A 15,546-nucleotide genomic window follows, 5' to 3' on the forward strand; every position below is an offset into this window, starting at 1 on the left:
GATTCTGAACACTGACCTAACAAAAATTACAATGTAATAAAATTAGGAGTGTTGTTAGATTTGCATATGAGATGTGTGTGTGAGCTCACACCAATGCACAGATATGAGATGTGCTTAGTGACAAGTGATAAGTTTTCTTCATTAAGAGATTAATAAGTAATATATAAACATCTTAAGATAAATATGAAGAAATATTGAGATATGGAAGCAAATATCAGAAATGAAAACCAGAAGTAGGGTTGCCTCTGAGGAACAGGAATTAAGCCTGGGAATAACTGAAATATGATACTATATGATACTAATTTTATTTCATTCAGTTCAGTTCAGTCACTCCGTCATGTCCGACTCTTTGCGACCCCATGAACCACAGCAAGCCAGGCCTCCCTGTTCATCACTAACTCCTGGAGTTTACCCAAACTCATATCCATTGAGTCGGTGATGCCATCCAGCCATCTCATCCTCTGTTGTCCCCTTCTCCCCCTGCCCTCAATCTTTCCTAGCATTAGGGTCTTTTCAAATAAGTCAGCTCTTCGCATCAGATGGCCAAAGTATTGGAATTTCAGCTTCAACTTCAGTCCTTCCAATGAACACCCAGGACTGATCTTCTTTAGGACGGACTGGTTGGATCTCCTTGCAGTCCAAGGGACTCTCAAGAGTCTTCTCCAACCCCACAGTTCAAAAGCATCAATTCTTCTGTGCTCAGCTTTCTTTAGTGATTATGTAAATGTATCTGACTTTCTGTATGTAATACATAATTTGAAAAAGAGGATTACATATATATTTAAAAGAATAAAAAAATATAATTGACAGCATATTTTGGGTATTTATTACACATTCAAGAAAAGTTATAACTAAAAATAATTCCAGAGGTTTCACCACTACTAGCTAAACCAAAATACATAAACATACATACTCAAAATAAAATTTTTGGTTTTGCTCTTACTAATGAACACACATATGTGCATAGAAATTAACTAATAAAACTGTGGATAAACCATACAACAATGAAAACAAATAATTAAAAAAGTCAAACATTGAGGCAACTACTTTTTTTCTTCAATCTGAACTACTACTTGTAAAGATTTTACTTAACCAGAGGACTGCTTAAATAAAATGTCTAATGTATTTCACGTAGATTTTCATCAGGCATAACTTTTATAGTCCTTCCTCCACTCCAAGTCATATGTGTGTCTATGTAAGCTCACACACACACACACACAGACTGAATCTCATCTAAATTTACCTGCATCTACACACACCCATTCACATTAGTACTTCTATCCTTCATATAGATCTTCTAAGGCTTCATTCCTCCAATTATTTTCATCTTCTTGTTTTCTTTCCATTGATTCTTAACCCTGAATCTATAGCAGGAAATACAAAAAAAAATGTGTTTTATTAGTTCTACATCCTCATCAATCTAATGTTAAATCACTATCTTTCCCTTCCCAGTCAATCTAATTGAAAGAATCATTTATATTCACTGACTCCATTAAAACATGAGTGAGCAGAGCAGAAAAGGAGTCTATAATAAAGGATGCTGACAATATCATTGGCAATGGATGTTCTAGTAAGTGAGGAGTTAATATTTTAGAAAAATGACTGGACAGTATGTGGAAGAATGTTGGATGGGGCACGACTGCAGGCAGGAGCCATGTTATACATACAGGGAAGTAGTTCACGAATGAGTCTTTAACAGAGTAATTAGCGTGAAGGGTGGGAAAATAATGAGGATCTGGCAGGCATCAGAGAGGAAGCAATGACAACCAACAATTCTCCCAGGTTTTGGTTAATAAAAATATCTTCCTCATAGGATTACTGCAAATATTAAAGAAAACCATCTATTTGAACCATTTTGTAGAAAATTACGGAGAAGGCAATGGCACCCCACTCCAGTACTCTTGCCTGGAAAATCCCATGGACGGAGGAGCCTGGTAGGCTATAATCCATGGGGTCACTAAGAGTCGGACACGACTGAGCGACTTTGCTTTCACTTTTCCCATTCATGCACTGGAGAAGGAAATGGCAATCCACTCCAGTATTCTTGCCTGGAGAACCCCAAGGATGGCGGAGCCTGGTGGGCTGCCGTCTATGGGGTCGCACAGAGTCAGACACGACTGAAGCGACTTAGTGGCAGCAGTAGAAAATTAATTAATATTACTATTTGTAGGGCCTTCATAGGTGGCACAGTGGTAAAGAACCTGCATGCCAATGCAGGGACATAGTGTTTGATCACTGGGCCGGGAAGATCCCCTGGAGAAGGAAATGGCAACTCACTCCAGTATTCTTGCCTGGAGGATCCCATGGACAGAGGAGCCATGGGGTCACAAAGAGTCAGGCACAAGTGAGCAACTGAGCACACGTGCACTATTTAATTAGACATATATAATTTAATAATATCAACAATTTTAAAGTTTATTAATATTTGAATTAGAAGGCTGGCTTTAGTTTAAAATTAAGGAGCTAAATTTTATGAGGGCAAGGAAATAAATTTTATGAGGGCAATGATACTTTTCTACTTTTTTATTCTGTCCTTAGACCAAAAGAATGCTTCTATAGCCTAGTAAAAAAAATAATAATAATAATCTAACTCCTTGATGGTTTCAGTTGCCTTCAGCAAGCCCTCTCTTTCTGAAGAGAAAAACCAAAACTGCATGCACAAGTCAAGAGCAAAGGAATAAGTTCATTTTCTTTTCACTTTCTTTCTTTTTCCCCTAAGCATATTCAAAGAGCGTTATTCTTTTATTCAGAGAAAATATCCTGGGCCAATAGTGAATAAAAAGATCTTTCTCGCCTCGTATCCACTACTTAGAGGTCTTAATTTCATCTGTTTGGTCTGAATTATTTTTGACTAAAAGTAAAACTTTATGCTTGCTGGCTCTCAAGTTCATGTACCCCAGCTCTGAGCGATCACAGCCTCATGAGCAATTGCTGAAGTTTATTCCCGTTAGCTTGGGACTTCACAACCCGGGAGGCCATACTTTCATCTGTAAACTTGATCATCTCATTAAGTGCTCTTTCTCCCAGAGCTTTTATATTAAAAGGTAGTTAAATAAGTCTGCAGAGCCATAGCATTGATCCCTGGAGAATACCACTTAATAACTAGCAAGTTAAAGACGAAATTTTTTCCTAAGCTTTTTCTCATGTTTAAAAGCTAGCTGTAGCTGAATGGCTAAATTCTTCTCCGAATTTCATGACAGCTCTATTTATAGTAGATATTCATATTAAATCTTGAGACCCTAGTCAAAATAGATTCCGGTCTGAAAGTGAAAGTCGCTCCATCATGTCCGACTCTTTGCAACCCTATGGACTACAGTCTACCAGGCTCTCTGTCCATGGAATTCTCCATCCAAGAATACTGGAGTGGATAGTCAATTCTCAGGGAATCTTCCTGACCCAGGGATCAAACCCAGGTCTCCTGCATTGCAGGTAGATTCTTTACCATCTGAGCCACCAGGGAAGCTCAGATTAGTGTCTACCTAAAAACAAAAGGCAAATCTTCAGGTGTCAGAAACCATACTCCATTAAAGCAATTGTCAAATGAGAAATATATATACTGCATTTTTGATCAAAAGAACTTCTCTATTTATAGAATCACAGTAATGATGCAAACTACTTGAGTCTTTTATTCATCTATAAAATACAATTCATAATACCTACCTCAAAGCTAATTGTAACTATAGATAGGTAGATAATATCTGGTAGGCTCTCACTAATTGTATTAGATTAATTAATAAATGAAATAATGGAGTGCAGATGACATAGATGAACAACCATTGTGCCTTCATAATACATGAGGAAACAAGCATGTTTTTATTGCTCATTAATCTATATAGCAATATAGGTGAGGCAACTTCTCTTGAATATGTTCTTAAACAAAAGAATAAACAGATAAGACTTTGAAAAGAAATCCAGATTAATATCTTTCTTAGTAGAATCTATAGCTGCTAAGGGGTCAACCCAGAGTCTTTATAGCAATAGTTGAGTGATCCCAGTGTTGATGTTCATTTTGAAATGCATTTGTTACTATAGAAACAATATGACCTTTGGAAAAGAAAGGGTATAATGGTACCCACAAATACACTTCAAATTGCAGATGTACTTAACATCTCCAAACAGCTCACATATGCACAAAATCACATGGAGGTCTTTGGGATTTTGCATCATGCAAATATATATTTACATCTCTCAAGAGATTGGTAAACAACAGAAAACTGCAGAGCTTTATTTAAATGTCACCTCCTCACTGAAGCCCTCCCCAGTATGTTCAATCAGAACTCACTGTTCTATCGTGAGTGATTTATAGCACCTAGAGAACAATTCAAACATGGCATCTGTTGGTAAAACTATTTGTATCAAGAATACTTCCCTCAATAGATGGTTACAAGCCAAGGGCTCTAATTAATTTACATTTTTCTATGGAAATCTCAGGTCAAATTATTTATGTAATACATACTACTTGAATTTTATTAAGTACAAAACCTTTCTTTAATGTTATCACTACATTAGTTCTTGTTAAGCTATTGTTTTATTCAGTGTGTCAGTGTTCATGATTGGCCTTTAGCTCATTTTATTCTCTAGACTTTCTTTCTTTTTAAATATCAGGTTTATTCAAGTATAACTTAAATATAGCAAAAGTTGCTCTTTTTTAGATGTAAAGTTTTAGGAGTGTTAGAGAGTATGCACAGTCTTAATCACCACCACACAGGCAAAATTTCCCTTGTACCCCTTTGTAATCAATGCCCTCAATCCAACTCAAGTAATTGAAAACATCTATTTCTACCTCTAGTGTTGCACTGCAAGAATGTCATACAAGCAAAATTAGGCAGTATGTAGTCTTTCTTGTCAGGCTTCTCTTAGTTGAAATAATACTTCTAAGATTTGTCCTTCTGCATGTATCAAAAGTTCACACCTTTTGATTGTTCAATCATACTCCATTGTGTAGATGCACCACCATTTTTCTGTTCACCAGTCAACAGACATCAAAATTATATGTGATTTTGGATCACTTACAAATAAAGCTGCAACAAAAATTCAGGTACAGGTCATTGTATAGCCATATCTTTTAATTTCCACTGAACAAATACCTAGAAATGGGATTTTTGAATAAAAAAATATACACTTAATGTTATAAGAAACTGACAAACTGGTTTCCAAGTTAGTTGTACCATTTTGCTTTCCCACCAGCAATGTATGTGAATCCCAGTTACTCTACATCCTCATGAAAACTTGGCTTTGTTCTTTTGCAAAAATGTTAACCATTCTAATAGATGTGTATTTGTAATAGTTTTCTAGGGATGCCATAACAAAATACAAGTTGGCTGGTTTAAACTACAGAAATGTATTTTCTCATAATTCTGGAGGCTGGAAGAAAAAGACGGAGGAATTAGCAGGTTTATTTTCTTATGAAGACCCTCTTCTTGGCTTGCAGGTAGCTGCTTTCTTCTTGTGGCCTCACAAGGTCTTTCCTCTGTGCATGCACACCCTAAATGTTTCTTTGTACGTCTAAATGCCCTTTTCTTGTAAGGATACTAGTTAGATTAGATTAGGGCCTACCCTAACAGCCTCATCTTAATTTACTCGCCTCGTTAAAGGCCCTATCTCCAAATATAGTGACATTTTTAGTACTAGGGATTAGAGCTTCAACATGAATTTAAGAGGACACAATTCAGCTCAGAACAGATACTAACTAGTATCATACTATGGTTTACTGATGGATACTGCTGCTGAGCATTTTTTCAAGTGCCTGTATGCTACTCACAGCTATATTTTAGTGAAACGAGTATTCAAATCTTCAATAAAAAATTGTATTGATGTTTTGTTTTTTTTATTATTGATCTGAGATTTCTTCATGTGTTCTAGATAAAAGTGCTTGATCAGACATGTTTGCTTGGGAAAAAATGTACCTGTATCAGTGGCTTGTTTATTCATAATATGCACATCATTGTTTAATGAACAGAAGCTCTCAATTTCCATGAAGTTCTAGTTATCATTTTTCCTTTTACAGCCAATATTTTATAGCTTATGATTTTATGTGTAAATCTTTGGTTAGTCACAAATTTTTTTTTCTTTTACGTATTCCTTGAAATGTTGTATAGTTTTACATTTTACATGTAAACCCTATGGTTCATTGTGAGCTTATTTTTCATAGGTCAAAGTTCATACTCTACAAATGGAAGTCCAATTGTTCATTTGTCAAAGAATATCTTTTTTCTCTTGAATTATCCATGACAACTCGGTCAAAATCAATTAACTAACCATATATTTGTAAGTCTATGTCTGGATTTCCTGTGTTACAATGATCTACATTATGTCTATCCTTTTACCAATAACACATGGTCTTAATTACTGTAGCTTTACATTAAGTTTTGAAAATCAAGTAGTGTATCTTCCAATTGTGTTCCTATTTTTTAAAATTGCTTACTTTAGGTGTTTTACAGTAATATATAAACTGTACACTTAGCTTGTCAATTTCTGTAAGAAAAAAAGCCTGTTGGAATTTTGACTGGCATTGCATTTAATAAGTAGATCCACCTTAGAAGAATTAGTATCATAACAATACTGAGTTTTTTGAAACATGAGCATGTTGTATCTATTTAATTTTTTTTCTCTCCTTGATTTTCTATCACCAATATTTTCTAGTTTCTAGCATGCAATTATTACATGTATTATGTTTGATGTATCCCTAAGGATTTTTTGGGTTTGATGTTATTGTAATCAGCAATGATTTTTTAATTTCAATGTCTACTTCTTCATTTATAGTAGCGCATAAAAACACAGTGGACTTCTGTTGAGCTCATATACTGAGATCGTGATAAAAAATTACAGGTTTCGTAGCTTTATTCATAAATTATTTGGTATTTCCTATGTAGAAATCATGCCCTCGGTGAATAAAAACCATTTCGCTTCTTTTATAATTTGTATTCCTCTTTCTTCTTTATCTTGCATCATTTCATCACTAAAGACCTCTAGTTCAATCCTGGAGTTAACAAGAGTAAAGATTCCTACATTGTTTGTCATTTAAGTCAGGGAAGTAGTCAGTCATTCTTTTACTCAAGTATATTAATCACAATTTTCATCATGGATGCAATTTATCGAGTCAAAGACATTGTCTTCTATTTCTACTTTGCTAACAGTTTTTATTGTACATAGATGCTGGATCTTACCAATTCTTTATGCACCTATTAAGAGTCTCTCTCTCTGTATGTACAGACTTCACAGAATCGTTGTAGAAATTAGCCAGTTTCCTGACTCTCTCTCAGGGTTAGATTTTTTGTTTAGTTTTGTTTTTTGGCTTCCGTCTTTTCTCCAAAGGCAGTCGATTTTGGTGCCTTGGGATAGAGTTTTCTACTCTTCCTCCAGAAGCAGGTAGACAGAGGTAAATGGATTTCTATTCCTTCCCCAGTGACTTATAGCTTCTATTTTATACAAGAAAAGGAAGAGATCTAGATGCAGATGGGCCTCTTTGTCTGTCCCCCTCCTCTCTCAGACACGATCACTTCTTTCATGCCCACTCCTTTGAGAAGCACTCTCTCTGCCTTGTCTCTAATCTTTAATGTGGTTTTGAGACAGGCCAGGACCTGGGACCCTCTACTGCAGTGCTTGCACCTGGGCAAATGTCTCGATCTCCTGGAGCTACAGAACACAAAGAAATCATAAAGGACTAAAATTAACTGTGAGCATGCGCAGTGGGGGAAATTTATGAATAACAAGAAACAAAAAGACCCAAAACTCAGCTGTCATTTCTGAGGTGTCAGAAGCAAAAGCAGGGTACTGCTCATGGTCCCTGAAGGGAGTGGGCAGACCACCTAAAGCACCCTTCCAGCATGACCCCTGGACCTGCCCCTACCCTCACCCTATTTAAGGGACCAGCTCACCCCCACTCAGGGAGCAAGTTAGGGAACCTGTTGTTTTTGCTCCCTCATGCTGCAGCAGGAATATCAATAATGTCTTGCCTGAATTTCTTGTATGGCCTCTTATCAACTTCTATGGACGAGGATATCCAAGAACTTTTATGGGTAACAATTTACCAGGGGAAGGCTGTCATACTTAGGCTTTAAATTCATTAAAAATTTTAGTTGATTTCTTGTTACCCCTTTGTATGGTGGATGCATATTTCTCTGTGATCTGCCAAAGGTGAGGCTGTACTCTCATCTCTCCTGGCTGTACTCTCATCTCTTCTGGAGGGGCAAATCTCTCTTTGTCCTTTGATTTCCTTGCAATTTCAGTGCTCTGATGAACTCAAGAAAACATGTGATTTGTAGATTAGCCATCTTTTCCTCATTGTTGTGGGAGCATTTTTTTGGGGGGTGGGGGTTGTTTTCTTTTTGTGTTTTTACAGTTTTCTGCATTCTAAGCAGGAGTGAAACTTTCAACAATCTTTTAAAAATTAGCTACATTATTGAAAAAAGAAATTACTAACATTTTAATTTTCAAATTAAAAAATTAAATAAGAATAGACTAAAGTAAAATATCACTGTAAAGAGGAGAATTTTAGAAACTCATATATTGATATTCCAGTTGTCAAGAAAACAACCATTAATGAAATAAATCATCAGTTTAAGAGAAGACATAAAACATATAACCTACTAATTTTCTACCTTTGATAATAAACTGAGCTTTAACTCTAACAAAAATTTATGGTACAGAAATAAACTATAACAATGTGATTTCTCTCAACATTTTTGTGATAACATATGTGTCAAACAATAAAAATAAACTCTCCCCATTGAGAAAAATTTATTATAATATTTACTAAGATCTAGGGCTTCAGATTTAAATTTATTCTTAAGACACCTAGAGAACAAGCATGAAGATATAAAAGAAAAATTTTCCAAATGATGTGAATCAGGCATCTTAAGAAGAAATTTTAATAGTATCTGAATTTTCCCTAATTAATCAATTAATCAAAATCAGTGTTCTTGAGTTCAATTTAGTTAGTTTGCCTGTTTTATATTTTGCAGATTTTAAATGCATTATTTTAATCTAGTTTATTCACTTTAGCATCTATGTATCTTACATGTTTTATCCACTGGGGCCTCTAATAATTAAGCATGTCATTTTTAATACCATGTATTTTATTTATTCTAATTTTAATTAATTTATTTTAATTGGCAGATAATTACTTTACAATATTGTAGTGGTTTTTGCCATACATTGACATGAATCAGCCATGGGTGTACATGTGTTCCCCATCCTGAACCCCCTCCCACCTTTCTCCCCATCCCATCCCTCAGGGTCATCCCAGTGCACCAGCCCCGAGCACCCTGTCTCATTCATCGACCCTGGACTGGTGATCTATTTCACATATGGTAATATATATGTTTCAATGCTATTGTCTCAAATCATCCCACCCTTGCATTCTCCCACAGAGTCCAAAAGTCTGTTCTTTACATCTGTGTCTCTTTTGCTGTCTCGCATACGGGTTCATCATTACCATCTTTCTAAATTCCATATATATGCATTAATATATTGTATTACTGTTTTTCTTTCTGACTCACTTCACTCTGTATAATAGGTTCCAGTTTCATCCAACTGATTAGAACTGATTCAAATGTATTCTTTTTAATGGCTGAGTAATATTCCATTGTGTATATGTACCACAGCTTTCTTATCCATTTGTCTGCCGATGGGCATCTAGGTTGCTTCCGTGTCCAAGCTATTGTAAACAGTGCTGCAATGAACATTGGGGTACACGTGTCTCTCAATTCTGGTTTCCTCAATACCATGTATTTTAATGTCCTTCCTTTATGTCCTTATTCCCCTCTTTACTAGTTTAAATTCCAAAGTCTATCACTTTGCACACATACATAATTCTTTGACTCTGTATTCTACTGACTTCACAAAACCAGCTAAACCCAACTTTACCTCCTTTTCACCTGTGCCTAAGCAGTAGTATACAACCAGAAAAAAGTCAAGAGAACCCTCCTGGCTTGTTTCACTTTAAATTTACAACAAGAGATTCTAAGTGGGCCCTCAGCATTGCCCCGCTATAAAATCGTCTTGTGTTAATTTCACACTTTGCTCTCTACTCTGACATAATTTTTCAATAACTTTTTTTCTTCTCAAGACTCTCCCTCTCCTCATTCTAAGCTTTCTTGACTCTAAGAAAAAAAAAAGAAGCAATTAGAAGAAAGCTATGTAAATTGGTAACATCGAGTACACCAAACAGCCTAGGTGTATACCCTTGTATTCAGCCCTGTCCTTCAGCTAAAATGAACCTAACTTCTAGCTAAAGTGAGTCTAACTTCTAGCTAAGTCCAACCCTTCCATTTGCACACTGAATCCTTTCAATTTGCCTCAGGCACAATGTCCCTGCAATTCCTTCATCCCTCCTAAATGATAGATTTATTCTTATGTTCTGGACTATTTCCATCAGCAAACAAACACACTCTGATATCTCCCAGGTTAAAAAATATAGACATGGTTGACTTACTGAAATACCACTTTGCCCTGTAATGGAACAGTAATTCACTGTCCCATTTCTCTTGTGTTCACAGGAAAACTACTCCCGAGTTTCCAATGCCAGTTATCTATCTACTTGTCTTTCCCTTTAATATGCTACTGGCACTCCAAATTCAACTTGGCTACTAAACTCTCGGCTTTTCTTGTTTCATATTTCAGTAATCACACCATAATGTACTAATTATTTTGGCCATAAAAGATTCATCTTTGATCTTGGTCTTTCTTTCATACCTCATGCTATATGTTCATGTCTCACAGCAAATTCTATTTTCTCTTCCATCAATATTTGTCTTGACTGAATTCTTTTCATAACCTTCACTGCCAACATTCTAGACCTCACTATCATGATATCCTACCTAAATTAATGCAATCGCTTACTAACCAATCTCCTTACCTTCACACTTGCCTATTACACTTATTATTGACACAGAAGTGAGAGTGTTGTTTTTTAAATATGGATTAAAAATTTTATACGTTTCCCTATGTACACAAACAGCAATGGCTTTCAATTAGAATAAAAATTCCTTATCAAGAGGGCATTACTATGCTGTTTCACCAAAATGATTTCCGCTGCCCTATGCATTATAGTATGAACACACTAGCCTACTTGTTGCTTCCAAATACACCAAGCTTGGTCACACCTCAGGGCTTTTGCACTTGTGTTTTCTTGGTCTAGAATACTTTTATCCCAGATCTTCACATATTCTGATTCTTCATTTCAATTACATCTCTCATCAAATATAACTACATTAGAAAGGTCTGGGATTACTTCATATAAAATAGTACACTTTTGTAACTCTGTGTCATACACTGCTTTACTCCTTTGTTGCTTTTATCATTCCCTGACACGGTGTCCCCTGCTTATTTATATATTTGTTTCTGTCAGTTCATGTGTTCCATGAAGAGAAGCACTTTGTCTTGTACACCACTGTATCACCACAACATAGACTAGTGCTTGGCATGTGTCAGATATTCATAAACATTTGTTATGAATAAATTAACTCTTTTATCAGTTTCTTAGAACTAATAAAAATTGCCATAAACTTAACAGCATGAGAGAACAGAAATTTATTCTCTCATCATTCAGGAAGCCAGAGTCTGAAATGATGGTGACAGCAGGGTTGGTTTCTTCTTGGGTGTTCATGTGTTACATGCCTTTCTCCTGGCTTCTTGTGGCTTCCAGCCAACCCTTGATGCTCCTTATCCATAGACATATCTGTCCATTTTCTCCCTCCACCTTCATATGGTGTTCTTTATGTTTCTTCACATTGTCTTCCCCATGTATGTCGCTTTGACTAATTTTCTTCTTATAAGTACACCAATCGTATTACACCAAACCCTAATTCTCTATGACCTCATCTGAATTCAGTCACATTTGCAAAAATTCTATTTCTAAATAAGACCCAAAGTCTGAGGTTCTGAGTGGGCATAAATTTTGTGGGAGAGATGGGACATAATTCAACTCAATACAGTTGTATCAAATTATAAAGACTAAAAATTTTCAAATCATATAAGAATAATTTTAGAATATAACTTGGATGCTATGTCTAACATTTTTTAAAAATCCTGGCAAAGAGTTTGAATATTTGAGTGATCCTCTTATGTACCTTTTCAACCCTCATTCTTTCATTCAAATATATGTTCTTTTATTTTAAAAAGTGTTATTGAATGTTTCTATATTACAAATACTGTGCTAAGTAATTGTTGTTTAGTCGCTGTCATGTCCATCTCTTTGAGACCTTGCCAGGCTCCTCTGTCTATGGGATTTTCCTGGCAAGAATACTGGAGTGGGTGGCCATTTCCTTCTCCAGGGGATCTGCCGGACCCAGGGATCGAACCTGTGTCTCCTGCATCAGCAGGCAGATTTTCGCTGAACCATCAGGGAAGCCTTGCTAAGTAACGGAGACACATTAGTTAGCAAGACAAGATGGTCCTTCTATTTTGCTATCTTCTCTCAGGAGGTTGACAATCTATTTGAGTGATGGTGTTACTTTTTTAGGACATGTGCTATCACCTGAAATTTTCATCTGCTATCAGTCAAGTTGCATTAGTAAACTAATTTGGCATACTCCAGTTGAGTAATATAAGGAAAGTTTAATAAAAGAACAATTTAAAAAGTTTTAAGGCAGGTTTTGGGTTAGTGATCAAGAAATAATACAGTACCACAGGAATAGTAATAACAGACATCATTTACTATCCTTAGACCTGTAGGGCAAAGAGGAAAGAAAGGATGAAAAATAAGACTCTTTGATAGTATCTCTATATCTAGAAGACAGATTATAACCACAGTTCTATGTGTTCATTTTTTAGGAAATGCCTGAATTATTGTGGACAAACTTCTGTTTTGATTTTACAACATCTAAGCTTTTTAAATGCTTTGAGGAGATGATGTATAACAAAAAATAGAACTAGTGAATTAACCAACTTATGAATATCTTTTTGTTATATATGAAAGAAGCATCTTAAACATAGAATTGTCAAGTCACCTCTGAAGCACTATGAATCAAGACTTTTTTCATTGTGGCGGCAACAAAAGGCAAAATGAAGTGTAATGGAAGGAATGTATGCAGGTGTACTCATGTTTCATTTTGATTATAACCATTTGTGTATTTGTGGATGTCTTTTGGCCTTACTATATGAATAGATTTTTAAACAATTAAATGAAAATAATCTCTCAATAGTACTTGAATAGTATAAATTTTAAAATCATCTAGAAGCATTATGCTTTTTGGATGTTATTGTTCTGGGTCTCATTTTAGATTGCACATTAAGAAAATATGGTATTTTAATTGTAACTTAGCAAAAATCTATTTGGAGGTCTGTTATAATTCTGTCTTTTAAGCAAATTTTCTCCCACAAAAGCTGGATTATATCTCTTTTCTGATTGTTACAGTGTAGTGTATTTTTGATAATCAAACTACCGATGGCTTTGGTATTTTGAATTAGTAATTATTCACGATTATTTCCCCTGTTGGGAAATTTGCCTCTTTCCTATTATCAAGAACGTGGTCTCAGAGGGATGAATTCCTAGGGTTAGGTACTGACTGGCTTCTCATACCTCATTTCTTGGTTAAAAATACTTATTTCATAAATAGTCATTTAGATTATAATCTAAATGAGATGAGAGAAAATATTTACTAAGACTTCTGGAGAGAAGGAAGGTGTCTTCATTGTTGTTCTCTTGGCTTTTACTGTTGTTTATCTGTTTTGTAGGGCTACCGTATGAAATTCTTTTGCACTGAAACAGGAAAGAATGAAGACTGATGAAATAACAGCATACATTCTCTAAATATAAATGTAGGACTGTACTATAAAAACAAAACTGAGAATAGGAGGGAGAAAAGCAGAGTCCAGACCACAATTCTTTTATTCTTGAATCAATCCAAGCCTTAAATTCAATAGATCTCTTATGGTAGCACAGATGGTAAAGAATCTGCCTGCAATATAGGAGACCCAGGTTTGCTCCAAGTTGGGAAGATACCCTGGAGTAGAGAATGGCAACCCATTCCAGTATTCTTGCCTGGAAAATCCCATGAACAGACCAGACCATGGGGTCACAAAGAGCTGGACACGACTGAGCAACTAACACTTAGCTGTTAATAGGCTAGGTAATTTTCTTTATTATTCAAGCAAGCTGAATTTTAGATTTCATTACTTACAAAGTATGATTTGTAAAATTCACTTAATTTACATTCTCAAAATACTAATAACAACAGAGTGCCAATTAATATACATGGTAACTATCTGACAGTCTTGTGAAGCATGTCTCTTATTCCACGTAGGAAGTGCAATGTGAAAACATCTGTTTCCCTGGATTTCCTGAGCATATGTACATTTCAGACCAATTACTTCACTTGAATTATTTTACCATAGGCTGCAGTTCTGTTTGTTTAAAAGCATAAATACCAATATAGTGCTATTTCAGTATTGGTGCAGGTTATTTTATAAGGATGTAAACTTCATCTTCTTTGCTTGCATAATGATCATAATAAAGAGTGTATCTCAGTCTCTGTGAGGTTTTCAGTAAAATCGGTGCCTTCAAAATATTTTGAAGTGCAGGAAACTTTGAATTTATGAAATATTTATGAGAAATCACATCATGTCTACAGCGGTTCTCAGCTGTGACTACAGCATATGGTTTATAAATTGAAACAGGTGTGGGAGAACAGGTGGTCACAGCCAAGCCAGGGAAGGACTGGAATTTATTGTGGGGAAAAAACATGATAAACTACCACCACTGGCATAGAAGGCAACTTGCTGACTTGAGGGCAGAACCTAAAAGATGTTCACAGGGGCAATACATACGACAGCACTTGAGATGAAAGTGTTCACCTATTCAGATCCCACATATGGAAGTTGGGAAGCAGTCGGTGTCATTTTACATGGTGAGCAAATGCAAGTGACTCTTTATACTGAATTTCACTTGCATGGACATTAACTGCATTAAGGGAAAGAAAGAATAAACTCTTTCTCTTACCTCTTTTAATACAAACCTAGTTCAAATGAGAGCTAGGGTCACTTTCACCTGTATTATATACACTATTTCTAAGGATAATACCACATATGCTATCCTACACCTACAAACTTCATGCATCAGAAAAGTACCCTCTTTTTGTAGAGGGGGTGGCTATAATACTCTCCTATTATTTCAGAAAATACCTTCAAAATAATTCATCTTAAAATCTCATGCTGTTTAAGAATAAAAGTAACAGAAGATAGCATTAATGATTTTTAAACCTCTTCCCCACAAAACTGCCAGTACCTCAGTCTACATTCAGATCTTAGGGTTCCCTCCTAATGAAAGTAACTGAGACACCAGAGCTAAGAAGAGTGCATCTAGATTAGTTTAGGATGAGCATACATACTTACATTTAAATATGAGCATTTGACATCTTCTAGAGATTCAAAAAGTTTCAAATAAAATATTTTATGGTGTTATATTTTAAAAGACACTCTAACCCTGGCCAGTCCTGATGTCTGAGTGATTTCCTAGGTCCAGCAAACATACCAAGTTTCCAGAGCCCTGAAGATAAGGTGTAATAACCCAAAACATGGACTCATTTTCCATTCTACCTTAGTCCA

At 35.6% G+C, this 15,546-nt stretch overlaps 1 long non-coding RNA gene across 1 annotated transcript in view; it reads right to left on the bottom strand.

Annotated features, from left to right (window-relative positions):
- Positions 1-288: 288 nt before the first annotated feature.
- LOC145521599 (uncharacterized) overlaps positions 289-15,546 on the bottom strand; it is a 44,020-nt gene continuing 28,762 nt past the window's right edge. The window contains exons 4-5 of the long non-coding RNA XR_014065554.1: positions 1,244-1,364; positions 289-738 (exon numbers count right to left, since the gene is read on the bottom strand). This is a non-coding gene — a long non-coding RNA (uncharacterized LOC145521599). The remainder of the gene's footprint in view (positions 739-1,243; positions 1,365-15,546) is intronic.

Source organism: Giraffa tippelskirchi, chromosome 1 (genome assembly GCF_054371585.1).
Source record: "Giraffa tippelskirchi isolate mGirTip1 chromosome 1, T2T-mGirTip1v1.2.pri, whole genome shotgun sequence".
In the NCBI taxonomy this organism is placed as follows: domain Eukaryota; kingdom Metazoa; phylum Chordata; class Mammalia; order Artiodactyla; family Giraffidae; genus Giraffa; species Giraffa tippelskirchi.